The 10,321-nt window shown below is 43.1% G+C and overlaps 1 long non-coding RNA gene across 1 annotated transcript; it reads right to left on the reverse strand.

The window, feature by feature from the left end:
• Positions 1-5,393: 5,393 nt before the first annotated feature.
• Positions 5,394-5,828, reverse strand: LOC115182334 (uncharacterized). The gene is made up of 2 exons (XR_003873717.1): positions 5,703-5,828; positions 5,394-5,613 (listed from the first exon to the last, which is right to left on the reverse strand). It is a non-coding gene; the product is annotated as an uncharacterized LOC115182334 (long non-coding RNA).
• Positions 5,829-10,321: the final 4,493 nt, after the last annotated feature.

Here is a 10,321-nt window from a genome sequence, read left to right on the forward strand (position 1 = left end):
CCATGCGGAATGGGGACCATATATAAACAGAGCTGTGAGCTCTCAATGCAGACTGGGGACCATATATAGACAGAGCTGAGAGCTCTCCATGCAGACTGGGGACCATATATAGACAGAGCTGAGAGCTCTCCATGCAGAATGGGGACCATATATAGACAGAGCTGAGAGCTCTCCATACAGAATGGGGACCATATATAGACAGAGCTGAGAGCTCTCCATACAGAATGGGGACCATATATAAACAGAGCTGAGAGCTCTCCATGCAGAATGGGGACCATATATAGACAGAGCTGAGAGCTCTCCATACAGAATGGGGACCATATATAAACAGAGCTGAGAGCTCTCCATACAGAATGGGGACCATATATAAACAGAGCTGAGAGCTCTCCATGCAGAATGGGGACCATGTATAAACAGAGCTGAGAGCTCTCCATACAGAATGGGGACCATATATAGACAGAGCTGAGAGCTCTCCATGCAGAATGGGGACCATATATAGACAGAGCTGAGAGCTCTCCATACAGAATGGGGACCATATATAGACAGAGCTGAGAGCTCTCCATACAGAATGGGGACCATATATAAACAGAGCTGAGAGCTCTCCATGCAGACTGGGGACCATATATAGACAGAGCTGAGAGCTCTCCATGCAGACTGGGGACTATATATAAACAGAGCTGAGAGCTCTCCATACAGAATTGGGACCATATTTAAACAGAGCTGAGAGCTCTCCATACAGAATGGGGACCATATATAAACAGAGCTGAGAGCTCTCCATGCAGAATGGGGACCATATATAAACAGAGCTGAGAGCTCTCCATACAGAATTGGGACCATATTTAAACAGAGCTGAGAGCTCTCCATGCGGAATGGGGACCATATATAAACAGAGCTGAGAGCTCTCCATACAGAATGGGGACCATATATAAACAGAGCTGAGAGCTCTCCATGCAGAATGGGGACCATATATAAACAGAGCTGTGAGCTCTCCATACAGAATGTGGACCATATGTTAACAGAGCTGAGAGCTCTCCATGCAGAATGGGGACCATATATAAACAGAGCTGAGAGCTCTCCATACAGAATGGGGAACATATCTAGACAGAGCTGAGAGCTCTCCATGCAGAATGGGGACCACATATAAACAGAGCTGAGAGCTCTCCATGCAGACTGGGGACCATATATAAACAGAGCTGAGAGCTCTCCATACAGAATGGGGACCATATATAAACAGAGCTGAGAGCTCTCCATACAGAATGGGGACCATATATAAACAGAGCTGAGAGCTCTCCATGCAGACTGGGGACCATATATAGACAGAGCTGAGAGCTCTCCATACAGAATGGGGACCATATATAGACAGAGCTGAGAGCTCTCCATACAGAATGGGGATCATATATAAACAGAGCTCAGAGCTCTCCATACAGAATGGGGACCATATATAAACAGATCTGAGAGCTCTCCATACAGACTGGGGACCATATATAAACAGAGCTGAGAGCTCTACATGCAGAATGGGACCATATATCAACAGAGCTGAGAGCTCTCCATACAGAATGGGGACCATTTATAAACAGAGATGAGAGCTCTCCATGCGGAATGGGGACGATATATAGACAGAGATGATAGCTCTCCATGCAGAATGGGGACGATATATAAATAGAGCTGAGAGCTCTCCATGCAGACTGGGGACCATATATAAACAGAGCTGAGAGCTCTCCATACAGAATGGGGACCATATATAAACAGAGCTGAGAGCTCTCCATGCAGAATGGGGACCATGTATAAACAGAGCTGAGAGCTCTCCATACAGAATGGGGACCATATATAGACAGAGCTGAGAGCTCTCCATGCAGAATGGGGACCATATATAGACAGAGCTGAGAGCTCTCCATGCAGAATGGGGACCATATATAGACAGAGCTGAGAGCTCTCCATACAGAATGGGGACCATTTATAGACAGAGCTGAGAGCTCTCCATACAGAATGGGGACCATATATAAACAGAGCTGAGAGCTCTCCATGCAGACTGGGGACCATATATAGACAGAGCTGAGAGCTCTCCATGCAGACTGGGGACTATATATAAACAGAGCTGAGAGCTCTCCATACAGAATTGGGACCATATTTAAACAGAGCTGAGAGCTCTCCATACAGAATGGGGACCATATATAAACAGAGCTGAGAGCTCTCCATGCAGAATGGGGACCATATATAAACAGAGCTAAGAGCTCTCCATACAGAATGTGGACCATATGTAAACAGAGCTGAGAGCTCTCCATGCAGAATGGGGACCATATATAAACAGAGCTGAGAGGTCTCCATACAGAATGGGTAACATATCTAGACAGAGCTGAGAGCTCTCCATGCAGACTGGGGACCATATATAAACAGAGCTGAGAGCTCTCCATACAGAATGGGGACCATATATAAACAGAGCTGAGAGCTCTCCATGCAGAATGGGGACCATGTATAAACAGAGCTGAGAGCTCTCCATACAGAATGGGGACCATATATAGACAGAGCTGAGAGCTCTCCATGCAGAATGGGGACCATATATAGACAGAGCTGAGAGCTCTCCATACAGAATGGGGACCATATATAGACAGAGCTGAGAGCTCTCCATACAGAATGGGGACCATATATAAACAGAGCTGAAAGCTCTCCATGCAGAATGGGGACCATATATAGACAGAGCTGAGAGCTCTCCATACAGAATGGGGACCATATATAAACAGAGCTGAGAGCTCTCCATACAGAATGGGGCCCATATATAAACAGAGCTGAGAGCTCTCCATGCAGAATGGGGACCATTATAAATATCTCATGTTTTTTTTCTCTCCTAACCCAATCCCATGATCATTTATATCAATAATGCAATGGCAAAACATTTTATAATTTTTTTACTACCCAAATTCTTCCTATTTTCCTATTTCACTACCAGGAGTTTTATGCACATCCAAAATGACAACAGAAGCTGCCTAAAATAATGTAGAATACATATATAAAATAATGTAGAATACATATATAAAATAATGTAGAATACATGTATAAATAATGTAGAATACATATATAAAATAATGTAGAATACATATAGTAATAATGTAGAATACATATATAAAATAATGTAGAATACATATATAAATAATGTACAATACATATATAAATAATGTACAATACATATAGAAATAATGTACAATACATATATAAAATAATGTACAATACATATATAAATAATGTACAATACATATATAAATAATGTACACTACAGATAACGTACAATACATATATAAATAATGTACAATACATATATAAATAGGGATGTCCACTCATTGTTTTTCTGCTCCCAAACTTGATATTTTAATAAAGCTTTGGTGATTAAGATTTATTTCAAAGAGGTCTCATTAGCCAAGCCCTTTATCGATAGTTTTGACTACTTTGGGAATGCATTGGGCAGGACAAAAAAAAGGGCTTCATTGAGACTAATCTTGTTTTTTTAATCAAATGAAACGAAATGGCAAAAAACATTTGTTACTTTTTTTCTAAATACAAGGTTTACGAGCACGAAAACACATATCTCTTGTTCCAATGCGCATATAGGCACTGTGCTTCACAGCTGGATAGGCTGCGTTTCCGCTGTCAAAATCCATACCGTAACCAACCATGTTAGCACAGCAAAGTTTTTAAGGACACACCTCAGATATTGCCAACCCTCCCACCTCAGCACAAGTGACCTCATATGAGACAGGTCAATTACCAATCCAAGCGTTAGAAAACAGAAGAGTGCCTGCTTTAACAAGTCGAAATGGCCAAGCATGTGTTTGACAACTGCACTGCCTCAAAGTCAGCCCAAAATAGAGCCCATAGTGCAGTGCTTCCCAAACTAGGGGTCACTACCCCATGTGGGGTCACCTGATTTGAAAATGGGGAGAAAATGTGCGCTTGGTTCATAGAACCGGGGTTACATCTTCCTTCAAGTGTGGCTCTATCTTTTGAATGGTTTAAACTACAAAGTATTGTGACGCCATCACTGAAAGATAAGACTCTCGGGAACATGTTGGCAGGGTTGGGGAATAACAGATTACATGTAATCCGTTACATGTAAGGGATTACAAAAAAGGTAACTGTAATCTGTTACGTTACCAGCTAAATATTGTAATCAGATTACAGATACTTTTGAAAAACTAGATGATTACTTCGAGGATGACTTTTAAATTCAGAAAGGATGTTCAGCTTTCAAATCAGCATTGACAAAAGGCGCAAGTTTAAGTTTGTTCCACCTGGGCGAGTCTGACCACAAGTCAGAGACCACTATGATGACACACCAATGTGTTTGATGTATTGCGGGAAAAGAGCAGGAATAGGCTTTTGTAGGGTACAGTCCAAGCTGCTATCGGCATCCAATGTTATCCAACTTGAATAAACGCTTGGAGATAAGGACGACTGCCACGATGTAGTTTACGGTGATACGGATATCACTTATTATTGATATCTACATAGTGCATTGATGTGAATCACACTGCTGCTCTCTCATTTAGCTATTTGCACCTTACGGATTGTGGTTGTTGTGGATGGCTGTTCACAAATCTATATGTGTATTTGAACCCAATAATGGTTGAATTCAAGAAGTTTAAACTGTGTATCAATCATTGTTTTTGAAACCAGTGGACAGCCAGTGAAAAATGCTCTCTTTCAACAGCTGCATAGTGCGGATCCAAGCCTATGGAATAAAAGTGGGGCTTTTATTGCTCAATCTAAATAATGCTGATAAAAAACTAATCCATAGGCCTAATGGACACATGCTCAACCTTGTACACTTTTGATAGACTTAAAGGAACAATCTGTAGTTGCTATATAAATCATATATACAGTACCAGTCAAAAGCTTGGACACACCTACTCATTCAAGTGTTTATCTTTATTTTTACTATTTACTGTAGAATAATAGTGAAGACATCAGAACTGTGAAATAACACTTTTAAGGAATGATGAAGTAACCAAAAAGTGTTAAACAAATCCAAATATATTTTAGATTTTAGATTCTTCAAAGTATCCACCCTTTGCCTTGATGACAGCTTTGCACACTCTTGGCAAAGCATGCCATTCCATGAGTGCAGCATTTATTTTTCAACTTGAATCAATGAGCCCAATCAGTCCTCCATGACAACAAAATCATGAACAACAGAGTAGGGCTGGCTAATAAGTCCATAGTTTTGGGGTCATGCTCAGGCAGAACAATTTGGCTAATCTATACTTCCATATTTCCAAGTCCAACCCATAAAGTAAAATGTAAAATGCATATTTGGCAGGCTATGTAAACTTTAACATTGATTTATCCTGCAATAGATGTTTAATTGGTAACATAAATGTTGTCTTCTTCTAATGCCTCTTAAGGGGAAAGTAATCTAAATGGAATGTAATCAGATTACGTCACTGAATTTGGGTGATCCAAAAGTTATGTTACCGATTACAATTTTGGACAGGTAACTTGTAACTGTAAGAGATTACATTTAGAAAGTAACTTACCCAACCCTGCACATAGGTACGTACTATTTCCCTTTACTATGTCCACAAGTCGTTAGCACCAAGTTGGCAAGACCGGCAATAAATCAGACTGAGGGGAAAAGATCATCAATTATGTTATTTTCTACACAGAAAATCATACAACATTATTGCCTAATGATCTTTGGAACTTCCCAATACCTTTCTGATGCATTTCAGTCACTTCAAACTATTCGGTCTGCAGATTTAATTACTGTCAAAAATCCTGTCAGACTGATTCGTAATAGACTGTCATAGCCCAAATGAACAAACAAACAAAGTGTGGCATAGCGATATTACCATTGAGGGAGGAAGGAAAGAGAGGGAGGAAGGAAAGAGAGGGAGGAGAGATGGAGGACAAGTAGGACTTTAACAGTTCTCATGACATCTAGTGTTGAGTTCTGGATTGTTTTGGTCTCCACAATCAACACATTGATGATGTCATTGTAAACCACAGAGCTGCAGACAGACAGACAGACAGACAGACAGACAGACAGACAGACAGACAGACAGACAGACAGACCTGCAGACAAGCAGGCAGGCAGGCAGATAGACACACACTGACACACATTCATCCACGAAGTCACCCTCACAAAGGTATAATAAAGTATAAATCAAATGATTTTAAGTAAAGGTTTGTGTATCATGAGTTAATATGAGTTAATATTACAGGGAACAAGTCAGAGTGGAATTGACTAGAATACAGTATAATACAGTACATACATATGAAATGTGTAAAACAGTATGTAAACATTATTAAAGTTAACAGTGTTCCATTATTAAAGTGACCAGTGATTCCATGTCTACAGTATGTACATAGGGCAGCAGCCTCTGAGGTGCAGGGTTGAGTAACCGGGTGGTAGCCAGCTAGTGATAGTGACTCAGTTCAGGGCAGGGTACTGGGTGGTAGCCAGCTAGTGATAGTGACTCAGTTCAGGGCAGGGTACTGGGTGGTAGCCAGCGAGTGATAGTGACTCAGTTCAGGGCAGGGTACTGGGTGGTAGCCGGCTAGTGATAGTGACTCAGTTCAGGGCAGGGTACTGGGTGGTAGCCGGCTAGTGATAGTGACTCAGTTCAGGGCAGGGTACTGGGTGGTAGCCGGCTAGTGATAGTGACTCAGTTCAGGGCAGGGTACTGGGTGGTAACCGGCTAGTGATAGTGACTCAGTTCAGTGACTAAGTTTCAGTTTCTTGGTCCCAGCTTTGATGCACCTGTACTGACCTTGTCTTCTGGATGATAGTGGGATGAACAGGCTGTGGCTCAGGTGGTTGATGTCTTTGATGATCTTTTTGGCCTTCCTGTGACATCGGGTGCTGTAGATGTCCTGGAAGGCAGGCATTGTGCCCCCGGTGATGCATTGGACAGACCGCACCACCCTCTAGAGAGCCCTGCGGTTGCAGGCGGTCCAGTTGCCGTACCAGGCTGTGATACACCCCGACAGGATTTTTTAAATATTTTTATTTATTTGACCTTTATTTAACCAGGTAGGCCAGTTGAGAACAAGTTCTAATTTACAACTGCGACCTGGCCAAGATAAAGCAAAGCAGTGCGACACAAACAACAACACAGAGTTACACATTGAATAAACAAACGTACAGTCAATAACACAATAAAAAGAAAAAAAGTCTATATACAGTGTGTGCAAATGGCGTGAGGTGGTAAGGCAATAAATAGGCCATAGTAGCGAAGTAATTACAATTTAGAAAATTAACACTGGAGTGATAAATGTGCAGAATGATGTGCAAGGAGAAATACTGGTGTACAAAATTGCAAAAAAGTCAATAAACACAATATGGGGTTGAGGTAGGTAGATTGGATGGGCTATTTACAGATGGGCTGTGTACAGCTGCAGTGATCGGTTAGCTGCTCAAATAGCTGATGTTTAAAGTTAGTGAGGGAGATATAAGTCTCCAACTTCAGCGATTTTTGCAATTCGTTCCAGTCATTGGCAGCAGAGAACTGGAAGGAAACACGGCCAAGGGGGGTGTTGGCTTTGGGGGTGACCAGTGAGATATACCTGCTGGAGCGCGTGCTACGGGTGGGTGTTGTTATGGTGACCAGTGAGCTGAGATAAGGCGGAGCTTTACCTAGCAAAGACTTATAGATGACCTGACCTGGAGCCAGTGGGTCTGGTGATGAATATGTAGCGAGGGCCAGCCGACGAGAGCACACTTGTCGCAGTGGTGGGTGGTATATGGGGCTTTGGTGACAAAACGGATGGCACTGTGATAGACTGCATCCAGTTTGCTGAGTAGAGTGTTGGAGGCTATTTTGTAAATGACATCGCCGAAGTCGAAGACCGGTAGGATAGTCAGTTTTCCGAGGGTATGTTTGGCGGCGTGAGTGAAGGAAGCTTTGTTGTGAAATAGGAAGCCGATTCTAGAATTAATTTTGGATTGGAGATGTTTAATATGAGTCTGGAAGGAGAGTTTACAGTCTAGCCAGACACCTAGGTATTTGTAGTTGTCCACATATTCTAAGTCAGAACCGTCCAGAGTAGTGATGCTAGTTGTGCGGGCGGGTGCAGGCAGCGATCGGTTGAAAAGCATGCATTTAGTTTTACTAGCGTTTAAGAGCAGTTGGAGGCCACGGAAGGAGTGTTGTATGGCAATGAAGCTCGTTTGGAGGTTTGTTAACACAGTGTCCAAAGAAGGGCCAGATGTAAAGAATGGTGTCATCTGCGTAGAGGTGGATCAGGGAATCACCCGCAGCAAGAGTGACATCGTTGATATATACAGAGAAAAGTGTCGGCCCGAGAATTGAACCCTGTGGTACCCCCATAGAGACTGCCAGAGGTCCGGACAACAGACCCTCCGATTTGACACACTGAACTCTATCTGAGAAGTAGTTGGTGAACCAGCCGAGGCAGTCATTTGAGAAACCAAGGCTGTTGAGTCTGCCGATAAGAATACGGTTGTCACAAGCGTCGAAATGAGCAGACCAAGGCGCAGCGTGTATAGTGCTCATTTTTAAACTTTTAATGAAAACACCAAATCAAAACAACAAAAACGACCGTCAACAGTTCCGTCAGGTTACAAGGAACAAAACAGGAGAAAACTACCCACAAAACCCAAAGGAAAAACAGGCTGCCTAAGTACGGTTCCTAATCAGAGACAACTATAGACAGCCGCCTCTGGTTAGGAACCATACTCGGCCAAACACAAAGAAATACAAAACATAGAATGCCCACCCCACACACTGACCTAACCACGTAGAGAAACAAACCCTCTCTCTCAGGTCAGGGCGTGACAACGGTGAATGACAGAATCGAAAGCCTTGGCCAGGTTGATTAAGACGGCTACACAGTACTGTCTTTCATCGATGGCGGTTATGATATTGTTTAGTACCTTGAGCGTGGCTGAGGTGCACCCGTGACCAGCTCGGAAACCGGATTGCACAGCAGAGAAGGTACGGTGGGATTTGGAATTGTCAGTGATCTGTTTATTAACTTGGCTTTCGAAGACTTTAGAAAGGCAGGGCAGGATGGATATAGGTCTGTAACAGTTTGGGTCTAGAGTGTCACCGCTTTTGAAGAGGGGGATGACCGCGGCAGCTTTCCAATCTTTAGGGATCTCGGACGATACGAAAGAGAAGTTGAACAGACTGGTAATAGGGGTTGCAACAATTGCGGCAGATACTTTTAGAAAGAGAGGGTCCAGATTGTCTAGCCCAGCTGATTTGTACGGGTCCAGGTTTTGCAGCTCTTTCAGAACATCTGCTATCTGGATTTGGGTGAAGGAGAAGCTGGGGAGGCTTGGGCAAGTAGCTACGGGGGTGCGGAGCTGTTGGCCGGGGTAGGGGTAGCCAGGAGGAAAGCATGGCCAGCCGTAGAGAAATGCTTATTGAAATTATCGATTATTGTGGATTTATCGGTGTGTTTCAGTGTTTCCTAGCCTCAGTGCAGTGGGCAGCTGGGAGGAGGTGCTCTTATTCTCCATGGATTTTACAGTGTCCCAAAACTTTTTGGAGTTAGAGCTACAGGATGCAAATTTCTGTTGGAAAAAGCTAGCCTTTGCTTTCCTAACTGACTGCGTGTATTGGTTTCTGACTTCCCTGAAAAGTTGCATATCGCGGGGACTATTCGATGCTAGTGCAGTCCGCCACAGGAAGTTTATGTGCTGGTCGAGGGCAGTCAGGTCTGGAGTGAACCAAGGGCTATATCTGTTCTTAGTTCTACATTTTTTGAAAGGGGCATGCTTATTTAAGATGGTGAGGAAATTACTTTTAAAGAACAACCATCCTCTACTGACGGCATGAGGTCAATATCCTTCCAGGATACCCGGGCCAGGTCGATTAGAAAGGCCTGCTCGCAGAAGTGTTTTAAGGAGGGTTTGACAGTGATGAAGGGTGGTCGTTTGACCGCGGACCCATAGCGGATGCAGGCAATGAGGCAGTGATCGCTGAGATCCTGATTGAAAACAGCAGAGGAGTATTTGGAGGGTAAGTTGGTCAGGATAATATCTATGAGGTTGCCCATGTAAACAGATTTAGGGTTGTACCTGGTGGGTTCCTTGATCATTTATGTGGGATTGAGGGCGTCTAGCTTAGATTGTAGGACTGCCGGGGTGTTAAGCATATCCCAGTCTAGGTCACCTAACAGAACGAACTCTGAAGATAGATGGGGGTAATCAATTCACATATGGTGTCCAGGCTGGGAGCTGATGGGGGTCTATAACAGGCAGCAACAGTGAGAGACTTATTTCCGGAGAGATTCATTTTTAAAATTAGAAGCTCAAACTGTTTGTACATAGACCTGGAAAGTATGACATAACTTTGCAGGC

The sequence above is a fragment of the Salmo trutta genome, unplaced genomic scaffold (assembly GCF_901001165.1).
Source record: "Salmo trutta unplaced genomic scaffold, fSalTru1.1, whole genome shotgun sequence".
Lineage (NCBI taxonomy): Eukaryota > Metazoa > Chordata > Actinopteri > Salmoniformes > Salmonidae > Salmo > Salmo trutta.